The sequence below is a fragment of the Cricetulus griseus genome, assembly GCF_003668045.3.
Source record: "Cricetulus griseus strain 17A/GY chromosome 1 unlocalized genomic scaffold, alternate assembly CriGri-PICRH-1.0 chr1_0, whole genome shotgun sequence".
In the NCBI taxonomy this organism is placed as follows: Eukaryota; Metazoa; Chordata; class Mammalia; order Rodentia; family Cricetidae; genus Cricetulus; species Cricetulus griseus.
Window position 1 is genome coordinate 193,763,414 of NW_023276806.1, and position 16,676 is coordinate 193,780,089.

The following is a 16,676-nucleotide window of genomic DNA, read 5'->3' on the forward strand; positions in this document are numbered from 1 at the left end:
CTGTGAAAAAAAATCTGGGCAAGGTGACACACACTTGTAATCCCAGCAGTGGGGAAATGGAGGCTGGTGGGTCCCTGGTGCTTGTCTAGTGTACTTGATGCGTTACAGGTCAGTGACAGACACTCCAGTCTCAAAACATACATGGTGAGCAAAACATAAGGAATGACAGCTGAAGTTGTCCTTTGGCCTCCAGCTTTTTCCCCACACATATGCACACACACCCCCATACACAGGTGTATTTCATAGGCATGTGGGAATGTACACGTACACACACACACACACACACACACACACACACAAGGGGGGGAGAGAGGGGCAGAGAGAATATGCTGAAGACATAAACCACACATGCAATCTGTAAGTCTTCCCTATTTGAAAAAAAGTAAATTTACTTTGCTAATATTTGCATATACTATCAGTGTCCAGGAAGTGATGAGGATACTGAACAGAACATATAAATTTTCTATCCTTTAGGAGTTTGCATTCAAACCAGAACAGACAGAAAGGAACGTAATAATTCAATAATATAATGATTTTAGATACTGGAAACAACTCTTTAAAAAAAATAACAAAACAGGCAAGTGCCACAACAATGAGCAAGTATGTGGTAGAGAGAGGGGAGAGAAAGCAAGTAGAGTGGTTTGTGTACTGTGAAGAAAGGCCAAACTGGAGACACAAGGGTGGTAAGGAACAGCCTGATGCTGGCCTGTGCTGCCACCTGAGGTCATGGTGATACCCAGGCCTGTGCTGCTGACGAGGGCCATGTCTGGGTCCATGGCCTTGCCACACACAGCTGTCTATGAGTCTATGTTGATGTCCATGGCCCATGCTGCCACCAAAGGCTATGCAGATGTCCGTGGTCTGGGCTGACACTTGAAGTCATGTTGGTGTCCTAGGGATATACAGAGTTGGTCCTGCCCCTCTCTGGCCATCACATGCAGGAGAGCTGGCTCTGCCCCTCACCTGAGCAGGATGGGAGAGCTGGCCCCAGTGGTTTCTTCATGGAAGAACTTGTGGGCTGACCAACTCATCTACCACCCAAGCCCACATCCCAGGATTTTGAGTTGGTCCACCCCAATATCCACCCCATTTATGAGCTTGCTGGATCAAGTGAAGGGCTGGTCCTTCGTGACCATAGCTGAGGATCTCTATGACTTGGGGCAACAGTAGGATATCTGAGAGGAGTCTGGATGAAGGTCTGGTACTGATGGTGTAGCAACAGCCAGAGGCCTTGAAGCAGACCAATGACTCATTGCAATGAGTGTTTGCATGTAAAGCTGTTTGGGCAAAAGGGTCTACTGTGTTACACACCACAGATCCCAATGGCAAATATGTGATGGAGAGGCAGGAAAGATGGAGGAGCAGAATGGTCCATGCACAGAGGAACTGGAGACACAACAGCTGTGACAGGCGTGAGAAGGCTGTGATTGATAGATTGGGAAGCAGGTCCTGCCTAGAGGGATCAGTGAGATTTTTTTTTCCTTTGAGGGGATGTTACAAGGGTAGAAGGCAGAAATGGAAGAATTGGGAAATGAGTGGAATTGGGGTGCATGATATAAAATTCTTAAAGAATCGACAAAAAAATATGCTTAAAAACAAAGTAGGGGCTGGGGTGTCAGGAGCAGAGAGAGCCCTGAGAAGTCCTGAGTGAGTGTGTACTGTTCACACGGGCACTGCCACATCAAGTGTTCCAATGCCTTAGCCCCACCCGAGTGGCAAAGCCTTACTTGGATCAGGCTCAAGGAGATGGCAAAGCTTTCCTTGGGAGTCTGAGAGTGAGAGGGTAACCAGTCTGTATGAAAATTGGTGGCTTCCTCTTCTTCCAGATGTTTACATCCTGAGATGCTCAGAGACAGACACCTCCTACTGAGGCTAGCTAACTCCGCCCCTGTGCTTTGCAAAACAAAAACCACATAAAAACAACACTGAAGTTCCAGGTTGCTGGAGGTAGCCAAGTCCTCACTGGATCCCAGCTTTCCTGTGTGTCTCTCTTTTCTTCACTCCCTCAGAGTCTCTATCAGGGTCCAGCACCCCAGCTGTGTGGAGCACAGTAGTGGGAGAGCAGTGGGATGATGTTTCAGGCGGGGTGACCAGGTACAGTTCCTCCTGGCAGGGCAAGACAAAAGGAACTCAGTGGCAGAGTGACTGCCAACCACACACAGAGCCCCAGGCTCTACGCACAAACCCACAAGAGCAACAAGAAACCTGGTGTTTGAGCACCGTCTGAGTGAAGCGAGGAAAGCAGAGATGTACATGTCTGAGGAAGGAATGGTCCAAGCTGAGGGAAGTGCAAAAAGCAAAGGCTCAGCTGCCTTTCTGTCCCATTACGAGGAAAGGGACAAAGATCTGCCTCCCTAGGGAGAGGTCTAGTCTCCTGGTCTCCACTGAACAAGGGTAAAGATGTGACAGAGATGTTTCCCATCACCTCTACTCTCGCAGCAATTCAGCCTGAATGCCATCATCCTCATGCCTCACATTCTTGGGTTGGAATCCCAGTCCTGGTGGTGATGGTATTTAGAGGTGAAGGGGGGAGGGGGGCTGGAGAGATGGCTAAGTAGTTAAGAGCTTATACTGTTCCAGCGGAAGATCCCAGTTTGACTCCCAGCACCCTGGTTGGGCGGCTCACAACCTCTTGAAACCCCAGCTCCAGAGTATCCAAGACTCTCTGGGGCTTCCTCGGGCACTGACACTCAGCACACATAGTCCCACACAGACACAGACATAATTACAAGTAAATATCTTAAAAGGACCTGAGAGGTGAGAGGTCTTGAGAGACCCAGCTCTCAAGAATGAGATGAGTGTTTTCTAAGACGGGCTAGAAGGGGCTATACGATCATCCAGCCTTGTTCTAGTTTGGTTTCTGCAGCTGTGATAATGTCAAGGCCAAAAGCAACCTGGGGAGGAAAGGGCTTATTTGGCTTACATGTCCACATCACAGTACGTCACTGAGGAAGTGAGGGCAGGAACCCGAGCAGAAGCTGAAATAGAAACCATGGAGGAAGGCTGCTTCATGGCTCACTCACTTATGTTTAGCTATCTTTCTTCTATCAGCCTGGACCACCTGCCTAGGGATGCTACAGTCCACAGCAGGCTAAGCTCTCCTACACCAAACATCAGTCAAGACTGTGGCCCAGACATCACACAGGCCAATCTGATCTAAGCAGTTCCTCAGCTGAGGTTCCATCTCCCTCTAGGTTGTATCAGATTAGCAATAAAAACTAACCTGCACACTGCCGCTGCGGAAGACTAAAAGGTGGTTTCTGGTTCCCATGCTGGGTATCTCACAACCACATGTAACTCCAGTCTCAGGAGACTGTCTTCTGGCCTCCTCAGGCATGCGAGCATAAACAAATAAAAATAAAGTGAGCCTTTCAGAACAGCAGAGGCTAGAGGGGGCAGCTTGCCCTTGTTCCCTGTGAATGCTGCCTCCTACAAGACACCTACCTATTCTACCAGCGCTTAGCTCTTCGGGTCCCAGCCTCTGGCATGGAGAGTGGTGTCTTTGTGTTGTTCATAAGCTGTTGAGGCTAAAGCACATTTCCATAGCAGCCCAAACTGCCCAAGTCAGCCAGTGGGGAACCTGGCGCTGGGTTAAGAGCTTTGCTGTAGCAGCCTTCCAAGTTTTGCTCTGATCTGTAAGGATCTCCTCCTCCTCTTTTTAAAGAAGGTTGAACCCTGCGTGCTTCAGAAAACATAAAGCAATGCCATTCTCCATCTGAACCACGCCTGGGAGTGGGCAGCAGACAAAACAAAAGCCAGGTCCCTGCTCTTTACACGAGGAGGACCCATTACCTTCTCACTAAATATTATTTCTTTCAAAGGCTTTTGCTAAATTACCTGCCACTTTACAGCCTCAACACGCCCTGTTGTAGTGTGTGTATTATACTTAGCCATAAAATGTTTTGAGGTTCCTTGGTTTGGGAATAGGTATAAAATTACAGTCTATTATTATCATAAATTTCTTTTCATCACTCTTTGTTATGTTTCTCGGCTCTAACCGAAATAACTCTTAGTCTGCTGACTGTTTGCAGCCTTCAGATACAAGGAGATGGTCCCCTAGCTCCACCCCATCATCTTTTGCTGAGCTCCACCTATTCAGCTCCTTTAATCTCTCTCCATAAATCAAGTTGTCTTTCTCCATCACTCTTGCTGCTTTTCCCCAAACACTCGGCCCATTTGTCTGTACCTGGCTGGTAATTAGGAGCTCTGAGCTGAGTGCAGCTTCCAGGTGGAATCTCGGCAGAGTCATCGAGTATAGCTGAGAAGATCCATTCCTGTTTCCTCCTGGGCCCCACATTTCACCGCAGACAGAGCCAAACTGCAGACAGCACAAAGGAGAACAACAGAGATCACTGAGGCCCAGCAAATGGGCCTGGGAGGAGGAGACAAAGCCAGGCTGCATCTTGTTTAGATGGCGGAATAGTTGCAGGAAAGCATGGCATACGGAGAGAAGGGATTAATTCCCTCCTCCATCTTCAGTGACAAGCAGTGCAGCAAACCATCATTTTAGCTATCTGGTGTGATGCTGCAGATTATGTACCTGCATGATGAAGTGTCACCCTCTAACAAGTTAGTCTAAGGGCACACATGCTGAATGCCACACGGGAGACCATGTCTGTTCAGGGTTATATGTGTGGGTCTCAGCTTCCCAGGGCTTCTCTCCTTCTAGCAGTAACTAGAAGTCTCCTTCATGGTGAAATAATAGGGTTGGCAAGATGGCTTAGCAGGTTAAGGCACTTTGCAGCTAGGCTTGATGGCCTGAATCCAATTCCCAGAACCCACATGGTAGAAGATTTGACTTCCACAGGTTACCATTTGACTTCAATATGAAAGTCATGGCAGGGGTGTGTGCATCCACATGAACACACACACACACACACACACACACACACACACACACACACACACACGCATGCACACACAAATGTAAAAAAAAGCAGCCAGTTAATAGTTAAAGTGGAGCCTCCTCTCACCATGCTGAGGTCATAACCAGCAAATTGTGCGCTCGCTCTCTCTCTCTCTCTCTCTCTCTCTCTCTCTCTCTCTCTCTCTCTCTTATTTGTATCATTTTTGAGACAGTCTTTCTATGTAGCACAGGGTAGTCTTGAGCTCAGCCTTCTGAGTGCCAGGCTCTCAAACTTCTCTCTCTTATCTGCATTTCCTCCTTTCCGTGTGTGTGTGTGTGTGTGTGTGTGTGTGTGTGTGTGTGTGTGTGTGTGTGTGTATGACTGTTGTCACAAAAAGGGGTCCTTTCCTAGCTCCTCACCCACAGAGACCTGAAATTAAATCATTTTCTCATTATCAGTTTTAAGAAAGGAGAAAACTACAGCAAGCAGATAGCATGAATGAGTTTGAATCAGTCTCCATTCTCTGGTAATTTTGTCAGCTCAGTGTTTACCTCTCTTGGTTACTTCTCTATTGCTGTGATGAGATGAGACACCACAGCCAAGGCAACTTATAGAAGAAAGTGTTTAATGGGAGCTTACAGTCTCAAAGGGTGAGTCCATGACCATTCTAGCGGGGAGCAGGACAAGCAGCCAGACAGGCATGGCATTGGGTCAAAAGCTGAGAGCTTGCATGTGAACCACAAGCAAAAGGCAGAAACAGACTAACTGGGCCTGGCATGAGCTTTTGAAACCTCAAAGCCTACCTCCAGGGCCACACATCCTCTATCAAGGCCACGCCTCCTAATCCTTCTCAAACAGTTCCACCAACTAGTGACCAAGCATTCAAATATATGAGCCTAGGGAAACTATTCTCATTCGAAACACCACACTGCCCTTATTAAATGCCCACGCCAGCCTTATCCACATCTTGCTGTTGTAGAGTAGGCAGCTGTGAGACATTTGGGAGGAAGCCCCAGTGTATTGGCACGATTCTGAACAAAAAAGCCCTGGGCCCGTCTGTCACCTGGTGCTCCGATTAGCTACGTCATTTGATAGGTTACTTAACCACCCATGCCTCTGTTGTGTCAAGGACGGGTGAGAAGGCATGCTTAGACTCCTGACTAAGAGCAGGTATTTTGGCTTTGCTGGGTTTCCCCCCTGCAAGGCAAACTCACCCTGGCAACGGACTCTGGTAGATCTTTCAATCTCACAGGCTCATGGAGTTCCTATAATCATCCCCATGTAGAGAGCGTCAGCATATGGGAAAAATTAAAAGAATGCTGTTAGTCTAATCCATTAGCAAGACAGCATAGAAGTTCATAACCCAGCTTTGATCTGCAATTTGGAGGAAAAAAATTTCCAAATACTTATGGGACCATTTCTCCCCCTTGATGTGATATTGGAGTTTAACTCCCATTAACCATAACAGGCATAATGAGTCGGCAGCCAGGGGCAACGTACCCTCTAGTGCCTAATGAACACAAAATAAAACATTTCCTTTTATCTTCAACATCTACCAGAGTGATTTGAATAATGATATTCATATTCGTGATGCATAAGACCCTTCCATCAGCTCGGTATTGTCACTCAGGCTCCTATGGAATGCCAATAAGCGTGGATATCTATCTGTGCTCGAGTGGCCTTGTGGATGGCACTGCTGCAGGTGAAGGCCAAGCAGCCAGGCCAGTGAGACGTGTGGGAGGGGAAGACATTCCACGGTCTTGCCATTTTACCCTGCATCTTGTTCCTCAAGCCAAGGGCACTGGGTGACCTGAAATAGGGCACAAGTCACCTCTAGCAGAGGAGGGATACGGTCACCTGACTGGGTGACAATGGGGCTGTGGCAATAATGAAGGGGTCTGCTATGGGCCAGGCTGGGACTCACGGATATTTGAGGAGTCAGTAAAGGAGAGAGAGCCTTGTGCAAGGTTAAAGCTATACTGGAGTCCCAAACTGAGGATGAGAAAAATCTCATCAGACATGCGTGTCTCTCTTCTCATTGCTAAGATAAAGTACCCAGTGAGAAGCACTTGAGAGTTAGGGAGATGGCTCTTGTTGTGCAACTGTAAGAACTGGAGTTCACACCCCCGGCGTCAGCATAAAAGCCAGGCAGGAATGGCTGTGCACCTGTGATCTCAGTACTTGGAAGGCAAAACCGGTCCCTGGAGCAAGCTGCCTAGCTAGACTAGCCTGGTTGGTAAGGTCAGCAAGAGAAAGCGAAAAGCATTCAGTGAAGAGACTGACCTCATCCTCTAGCCTCACACTCACACATACCCGTGCATAGGTACGTGTGCACACACACGTGCACATATACATGTACCCTCTAACACACACACACATGAAAAAGCAGCAACTTAAGGGAGGAAGCATTTATTTTGGCTTCAGTTTAAGAGTGGACAGGGTCCATCACCGTGGAGAAGCCATGAAGCAGGTGTGTAAGGTGACTGGCGATGCCGCAGCTGCAGTCAAGAGCAGTGTGGACAGGAAGTAGAGCTAACAAACATCAAAGCCCCTCCCACCGCAGACTCACTTCCTCTATCAAGGCTTTTAAAGATTCTTCAGCCCAGCAAAACAGCTCCACCAGGTAGAGGCCAAGATTTCAAACACACAAGCCTGTGGGAGGCATTTCACATATAAACCATGGCAGCGAAGCTGTCTCTTTCCCACATTGTCTCTGAGAGTCTTGAGCCATAAGCCTGGGTCTTCCAAACCTTTATATTCCCACCGCTGAGCAGAGGGAACTTAGAGAGTGAATCGATGTGAGGCACACACCAAGCTCTTGTGAAACACTTTCTATTGTATCATCTCCTTTATCCCTTGCTACAAATCTGGGAGAGAGATGGGGTGCTATACTCCATTACGAATAAAGTTACTGCAGGGCATGGTCACACATACATACTTGTACACGTGCACACACACATGTACACACACACATGTGCACACACACACACACACCTGTAATCCCAGCAATTCGAAGTGGAGACAGGAGGATCAGGGCTTCCAGGTCATCCTCAGCTACACTGTGAATTTGAGGCTAGCCTGGGCTACAAGAGATTCTGCCTCAAGCAAAACAAGAGGACAGGAACAAAACAAAGAACCTGGATTTGGTTTCAAGAATTCTAACCCTTGAGCCAATGTCTCCCAGTAAATGTCAGAGCTGAGCTGTGAACCCAGCTCTATTGGGCACAACACCAGCATGGGGGAGGGTGGCTTGGGAAAAGGGTGTGTGGCTCTCATATATATCTGTGAACCTTTAGCAGCCCAGGAGTGCATTCCCCGAGGACCGAAAACACTGGACCCTTAGGGCCATCAGTGATTAATCTGGGACAGTGGCAAAAAATCCTTTGTCTCACTGAAATGAAATTAAAGATAGTGGATCCTTGTGGGAGAAGTCAAAGTAGAAGCAGGTTTTATTAAGAGTTACTACAGAAAAGCAAGAATTTGAAAAAAGAAAGAAAAAGTGAGAGAAACTCCTGAGAGTGGAAGGAGCTTCCAAGAGAGGAAAATTTAATTTCCTTTGTCTGGGGATTTTATAGACCAATAGCAGAAACTAGGCAAAGGCTGGCTGGGTGATTGCTGTGGAGGTCAGCTAATTTTCTGGGCTATCCTGGACTAAGCCAAGGGACGGCCACATGGTCTATGAATGACATCCTGGTTTAATTGGGGAAATGATCCTGTACTGTCCGTGTGCTGCCCACACATTTGGGAGGAGTTGTAGCCTCCCTCTGTCCACCTCTGACTCCAGCCTGACAGCCAGTCTTGATTTGGCTGTTGTCAATTGGCCAGGGTCACTACCCCTGATTTTGTAGCTATCTCAAGGGCTGTGAATCACACCAAGCACTCTTCATGCTCACATTTACAGGATAGAAAGTGTAAGTTTACTACATGAGACAGTTAATTCTATAGAGCTTCAGGGTGAGTGGTGGTGTTGTGTTGTGGTCTTGTTGTTGTTTACAGGATCCATGTGTAGCTTTACTGTGGGAGAGAGACGTCTATAGAGCTTCAGGGTGGGTGGTGGTGTTGTGTTGTGGTCTTGTTGTTGTTGCTATCTCCTGGTCTATTGGAGCATCTATGATCTCTTCTCTGAGGCAGGAGCAGACTCACTAGAAGCCTTTCTTATTTTTAGTTTAACCTGTCACTATTAGCTTCATTAGCAAGGGTATATGATAACAGCACCTTGAATATGTTCCTTCAAGGCCTCCAATGGAACCAGCTGACCGTTATCTGTCATTTACCCAGAGGTCTATTCTTCCTTCTATTATCTAACTTGGTTATCTCATACCAGCTACTAACTCCTTTGCTTACCACCCCCAATGATCTGGGCCTCATCTTTTTAACCCAAACATTCCCTTTTAGCTCTAACAGCTATTTCACCGTGTGAACAACCATGGGCCCCTTTCCTTTCTTGCCTACAGGGATTAAACAACTGTTTCTTAACAGCATTATTTAGGAGACTTCTAAGAAAATGTGACCACAGTTAGGAGAATCAATTTAAAAATAATGAAACGTTGGGAGACAAGCAATGATAGGAAGCAATTCCCAACCCTAGGCCCAAAGGGACAAAAAAAAACAAAAGGAAAAATCATGATGCTGTCATGAGTGACATTAGTTGAGGGGGAGCCTTCTATTGGGAATTATGTCTGGAGGTAGATAGATGGCAGCCATTGCCAGAACCGTGGCCTCAGTTCAGGCAGCGAAGAATAAAGACTCCAAGCTCTCGTTCTGTCCTCTAACTTCTCAGCTCATGCCTTCTGTATACCAGACTCACCCAGAAGCCAGAAAGCAAGCGAGTCTGGTGATGTGTGGATGCCCAGAACAAGACAGACACGGATGGGCTATGGCTCTGGGGAGAGCAGCCCATGCTGTTGTCAAGGAACAAGTGATGGGTCTGCTCCAGTGAGCAGCTGTGGTTATTATTAATTAACACGGGCGTTCTTCTAAACCTTCTACCTGTTTTGGGGGTTGGGACAAAGAACTAGAGAAGGACCATGTTCTGGACCAACTATTAGCAGTCCTCCATGGCCACTCTTTTCAGAGAGCAGCCTCCATCTCGCTGCCTCGTCCCACCTGCTGAGTGTGAAGTATGGCCTCATCAAGCCAATCACAACCGAGCAGCAAACACCCTGAGAGGAATAACAGCGGTATCAAAAACAGACTGTCCCCTCCCAGTGATGGGAGATTGAGTGTTTTTCATTTCATCCAATGCTTCCTGTATTACCATTATATTCATTCCATGGCACGAAAGGAGAAAACATCTTTAAAAAAAAATCAATAAAAAGAAGAAAAAGGAAAGAAGCAGCAGTCTTAATAACACGTCTTATAGTTCAGGTGGGTGTTGAAGGCTTGGCACTCCAGGATCTCCCACGGAAGTGTTCCTGCAGGCCCACCCAAGGTCATTCATTCATTCATTCATTCATTCATTCATTCATTCATTTGGTTTTTATTTAGTCTCTGTGATAAGTCCATTATTATGCTAGGCACTGAAACAACAGTACAGCCCTGACTATATTGAGCCAACGTGGCAAGAAATGGATGAATAAGATGCAGCGTTCTTGACCCGGAGATGTCCTCGGTTGAAATACAGTGACTATCCAAGAGGGTAGCTGCTAAGAGCAAGGTAGGCATAAGGGTCAGGGACACCAGAGAGATGGCCAGGGAAGCTTCGTGGAAAGGTTCCTCCTAGAGGACAAGATGCTGAGGAGATGGGCATGGAAAGGGCAGTGCTGGCAGAGGGACCACATAAACACAGGCACAGAGGCACAGCGCACAGCAGAGGTCCAGGTGCAGGTGGTGGAGGGGTGGGCAGTGGTCTGGAAATAGAAGGTAAAGGACTGGAAAGGACGCCTGGGATTTTCTTTCCTATAAATACACAAGAGATCAGCAGAGGTTTTTAAACAGAGAGAAAGGGAATCTCCTGTGTGTGACCTGGGCTTAGCCATCAATCTTGCTGAGCTTTCTCTGTGTGTGTGTGTGTGTGTGTGTGTGTGTGTGTGTGTAAAACAGCTATGACTTTTGAATAATGACGCCCCTCGGTGGGTCTCTGGAAGGGTGTCCAGGTCTCCTGCACTGGGGTGACTGTACTGCACGCACTGGTTCTTGGGGGTGGGGATCCTCCAGACTGTTTTGTTAAGACTTAGCCCCTTGGGGACATCTCCACAGAGCTGCTCCTGCCTAGGTAACACGCTCCACCCTGCTTCATGAAATTGTGGGTGTTCTGGGCAAAGAAGAGACCAAGATTTCCTAGTAAACAGATGCCAAAATGTTTCTTTTTGGGTTTTGAAAATATGTATAATTTTTAAAAAAATTTTTAACTGACAGGTCATCATTGTAATTATTTATGGATGGAATGTGATGGCTTCATGTGTACATAACAGAGTCAATCAAACTAATTAGCATATCTGTCACTTCACCAATTTACTATTTTCCTAGGTTTTTTTTTTTTATTTTCTATTTAATGGGCTATCTATCACCATTGCACGTGTTTATGGGGTATGGTGTGATCCTTTTGTACATGTATACATACCTATCAGATTAGAGTAGTTTGGGTGTCTATTATCTGAAACACGTTATAACTTTTTATGATAAGAATATTAAAAGAATTTTTATTCTTTTAGCAAATTTGAAATACACAGTAAGTCCAGAATTATTAACAGGCACTACAACAGACCACTAAAACTTCTTCTTTTATTCTAGCTGAAACTTCATACCTTTGATCACCGTCTTCTCTTCCCCACCCTTCCCCTGTTCCCTAGACTCTGCAGAGCTTGCTAGTCTCCGCAAATTTTCATTTTTAATAAAAATCCCGACCACCACATTGATGCCTCGTGGGAGTCAGAGTCGATATTAATTCTGAGTTCTTTTCATTTGTGGAGACCTGCGTTCCTCCGCCCTCCCTCAAAGAACAAGAGGGAGGGAAAACAAGGTGGGTTCGCCGAGTGCCTGCCATGGAGAGCAGCTTCCACCAAAAGGCCTAGTGATGCTGGACCCTGCGCAGAGCGCCACGATGTAACCCCAGCAAGCAAACCGAGCAAGGACAGCAGTTACAAACACTGCGTGTGAAAAATAAAACCTGATGATTCGTCAGCCAAAAGCTGTGGGGGGATTGCCTTCCTGTGTCCAGAAAGCAAGATGGACACACAGTTACCACTGCACCCGAAGTTAGTTATTTCTGATAAGCTATCCGTCAAATTAAGAATCAGATCCCGGATGAGATGCTTCCCGCTTGGGGTTATGTAGTGTCCTGTCCTGACCCTTGAGAGGTCGTGCTGAGAAGCCCTGCATCCGGTTTTTTCACCCTCTGCAAGAACTTACCAAAATACCACCAGTGCGGAAACGGAAGGGAGACTATTTGTCAGAAAGAACTCTGGAGACGTGGCTGGGTAAGAAAAGTCAAGCCAGGCTGTGTGGTTCAGACCCCGGCTCAGCTTCTGCCTGCCCGGGGAGTGTGTTATTCAAAACTAGATTTCCTTATCGCCTTTGCACAATCATATATTACTCTGTCCCCCATAGTGCAGGAAAATATCCAACACAGTGCCAAGCACGAGACTGATGCTCAGCACATGTCAGGCAGATGAAAGACTTCTGACATATAACAAAGGAATGTACTAACTAGCACAGGGAGGTGTTGAGTGCTGCGGTCTAGGCACAATAGCTGCACCCAAAATCACTGGCATCGTGGCATCTACTACCAAATGGAAAAGACTATCAATAAGAACTAAATACGTAGAAATATTGGAGCTGGAGAAATAGCTCATTGGGTTAAGAGCATTTGCTGCTTTTGCAGAGGACCTGGGTTGGATCCCCAGTACCCATATGGCAGCTCACAACTCAGGAGGTCCGGCGCCCTCTTCTGGCCTCCACGGGCACTGCCCACATGCTACGCTTGACATGCTGCCAAAACATCCATAGAAAAATTTAAATGAATAAAATTTTTTAAAAGATCATTGCTCTTTAAAGACCTTCCTTGGAGAACCCAGTGATCACAGAATTAAAGGAAAGAAGAGAAGCCATAGATACCCTCTTGGAAGAGGTGTGTACCAGGCTGAGATGGTACAAAGGCCCTGGGGTGGGAATGAGTTGTCACAAAGTCATTCCAGCATGGCCTGAGGGCAGTTTGTCCAAGAAAGAGTTGGAGATGGGGACTAGGAGAGAAGGAACAGGGCCCAGGCCATAAGCTGGAGTGCAGTGAGAAGTCTTGCCAGGTCCATGGGTGACAATCACACTGATGAAGCCAAGGGCCTCTTGGGTCAGCAATTAGAACTGTCACGAATGTGGCCTCTGGAATCAAACAGATTTAGATCTTCACGGGTTTCACAACCTGCTGCCATTTTGGGAAGCTGTTAATCTCTCTAAGCCTCCCTTCCCTCGCTCATCAAATTGATGTGATGTATGAATGCATGATTTGATGCCTCCCTAAGTAGTGTGAGCTGCCTAGAAGGCCTGGCACAAGGGCTCCACACCTCTGCCAGGACTATCCAAGGCAACGGTGGCACGCTGTGAGCCTGTCTTTGGCCTTCCGATAAACGTCCATTAAACTCTTACCTGTGCATCGTTGTGAGATGGGTGCACCCCATATTTCCTGTCCTGGTGCTTGCCACGTGGCCAGACTTTTCATGAAGTTCACAGACATACAAAATAGCAGTAACTTTTCACCTAGAAACCAGATGACTGACAACTCAATTCGGAATGCAAGAGCCGAGAGGGAAGCAAAATATGCCTTCGAATTCCCAAGCTACCTGCCAGAAAGAAGGTATAGACGCAAGTCATGGAGACCTCTGCTCCTTACTTACTTCAGAGCTCAGGCTGCAGAGAGAGAGAGAGGGGGGGCAGAGGCGGGGTGGGGGGGGACAACAGCCAGAGGCCAAGAGGCTGAACATAAACACAGCAGCAATGAGACAAGTCAAAAATAAAAGCTACAGAAAAGGTTAGAAGAACTCAGTGATGGGACCTAGAAATCCAACCATCCCCTTTGTTTTTTTGGTTATCGATGTACTCACTTTACAAATGTTTATGTGTGTGCATCTTATTTAGGCACTTCTGCTGGAAACTGGGCACACAGAGGGACAAAACGTCACCCTAGTCCTCACAGAGCTTAAGATGTGGTGAGAAAAATGATTCCGGTAAATGCTAGGCTGGGGTGAGGACCAGCCACTAGAGGGCAGTGGTGGAGCGTGAATCAGTCGACAGCCTGCAAGGAAGGATTCTTGCAGGAATCGGGGCCTGCGGCGTGAGGCGCTTGACTCAACAGCTTAGTAAGGACCAGCCTCCTAATAATGGAGGCTCAAAGTCTCCGTGCTGAGTGCACCAAACACTCAGCTGTGTTCAGTATATTTGAGCAAGCAGGGAACTGCATGGGCGTCATTCAAGGTGATTTCCATACAATGCATTTCAGTTCTAAAATGGATTCATTGTCTGAAAATTCTTCCTCAGTTCATGTGACCTGTTTCCTAGTGATATTCAATCTTCAAAGAATCATTGCTAGTCTATGCTTTTCATGGTATATAATGTGTAATATTTTTGTTGTGCTTAAGCATTAAACTATTGCTTGGCTGGTTTTAATTTTTAAAATAATTTTTAAAACATTTGTTTCATTATTTTGTGTGTGTTTGTCTTTCCAGAAGTCATGGGGCTGCCATGTGGGTTCTGAGAATTGAACCCTGGTCCTCTGCAACAGTGACAAAGCCAGGTCTCCAGCCCAAAGACTGATTTATCTGTCTGTCTGTCTGTCTGTCTGTATATCTATCTATCTATCTATCTATCTATCTATCTATCTATAGTTTTTAGAGTTTCTCTGTGTAGCTCTAGCACTCTGGAACTTGATTGATCTGCAGACCAGGCTGGCCTCAAACTCACAGAGATCCACCTGCCTCTACCTCCAGAGTGCTGGGATTAAAGGTGTACGCCGCCATACCTATCTTGTTGTTTAAAATATCTAGAACTATGCATGGCCTTGGGAGACTTTGAGTGTTATTGTTGGTCTGGGGAGATAGCTCTGTGGGCAAAGTGCTTACCATTCATCCAAGCATGAGTTCCAATGCCCAGAGCCCACATGAGAAACCAGACAAGTTAATACACACTCCAGCATCCCCTACTGAGGGACAAGAGACAGAGACAGGAGAAGTAACTAAAGCTGGTGAGCCAACTAACCTGGCTACAGAAAGGGGGCAAGAGAGACTGTCTCAAACAAGGTGGAAGCTAGGCACTGACACCTGGAGTTGTCCTCTGACCTCCACAAGTATGCCATGGTAAATGTATGCCTGAACACTCACAACCATCATATACCCTCACATGTACACACACACACACACACACACACACACACACGTGGGGGGGGAGAGGGGAGAGAATTAATGCTATTAATGCTTGGAATAGGTACAAATATAAGTCAGACAATTAACTTCATTTAGTTTCATCACTAAGTTATAATAAAAAATGGAATCTTCTTTGAGGTGGAGACATGACCTTTTCTCCCGTCAATCTAGGAAAGCAGAAACACTCCTAGGAAGGAGAGCTCGTCTTAAGCCCACATACACTTCCCAGGATTTTGCCCCTAGAGGAGTCCATGTGAGCCTTCATGAGGCTCTGCCTCCCACTCCTGTTCCCACCTCCCCTGGCCCCATCTAGAGGAGTCCTTTTTCTTCTCTTCTGTCTTCTTCTGGATGCTGGCCGGAGGCCAAGGGTGCTTTCCCTGGTATTCTGAGCTTCTTTACTCTACTTTACTTTCTTTACTCTACTCTACTCTACTCCCTCCCCTACCATCATGTGGCTGACCTCCAGCATGATTTTTGTTGTTGTTTTTCTCCTTCTCTTTTCCATGCTACTTCCCAGTCTACTCCACCAGGCAGAGGTGAGAGGTTTGCCTGCCCTGGGATTTTCTTTTAAAGTCTAATGAATTGTGCTCAAGCATCCATATGAGTCTTTCCTTAAACTCTTTCATTAATAAGACTAGAACATCAAGACGGGGCCCTGACTCTCCTGGTATCATTCGAAGGCCAAGTGGGGTTCCCCAAAATTTCTGGTGACACACCCATTTAGTTTGTTCAAGAATACAGTGATATTCAACACAGTGCCATTTGTTACAGCAAAGTATTGGAGAACCTCAGCATCCAAGAACAGGAGAGCAGTTGAGTAGAAGATGTCAAATCCCAAAAAGAACATTATGAAGGTGTTAAGAAGAGAAACATGTGGTCAGGTGTGGTGGTTCATTCTGCTATCTTAGCCCTCCGAGGAGAGAGGTGGGAGGCTTGGCAGGAGAATTGCTGCAAGTTCAAGCCCAATCCAGTCTATATAGTGAATTCCAGCCCAAGACTACATAGTAAGACACTGTCAAAAAAAAAAAAAAAGAAAGAAAGAAAAGAAAAGAAAAAGAAGACAGCAGCAGTGACACCACTACCAGGCCAATGTGGACAGTTTCCAAGACATATTAAAGAAAAAAATATATTGTGTAAAAAAATGTACCTCTGTCTGTTTGCTAATGGAGAATGCACAAAGCACAGTGACGGTGTAGTCTGACAGTGGTTGAGTTATTGGGGTTCAAGAGAAGGGCTCACGATTTTAACCTAGTATCTTTCATGACTTGGATTTTTGGCCATGGGACTATAAGCAAATCTAAAGAGAACATAAACAGGATCATCAACATGAAAGGTTAACACACAGGGCAGATGTGAACTGGAGCGTGCTGTGAGATGGTCTCTGCTCTCCCCAGCTCTGCTGTTTAGAGACTAATCAGCAGATTAACCATGGGGCTAAAGAAGGCTCAATGTTTGTCCTCTGCCTGCCTCTCAATGTAAA

The 16,676-nt window shown here is 46.4% G+C and overlaps 1 long non-coding RNA gene across 1 annotated transcript; it reads right to left on the bottom strand.

Annotated features, from left to right (window-relative positions):
• Window positions 1-381: 381 nt before the first annotated feature.
• Window positions 382-13,674, bottom strand: LOC107978402. The gene is made up of 5 exons (XR_003480287.2): window positions 13,428-13,674; window positions 6,062-6,112; window positions 4,187-4,318; window positions 3,224-3,682; window positions 382-2,106 (listed from the first exon to the last, which is right to left on the bottom strand). It is a non-coding gene; the product is annotated as an uncharacterized LOC107978402 (long non-coding RNA).
• Between the last annotated feature and the right edge of the window lie 3,002 nt (window positions 13,675-16,676).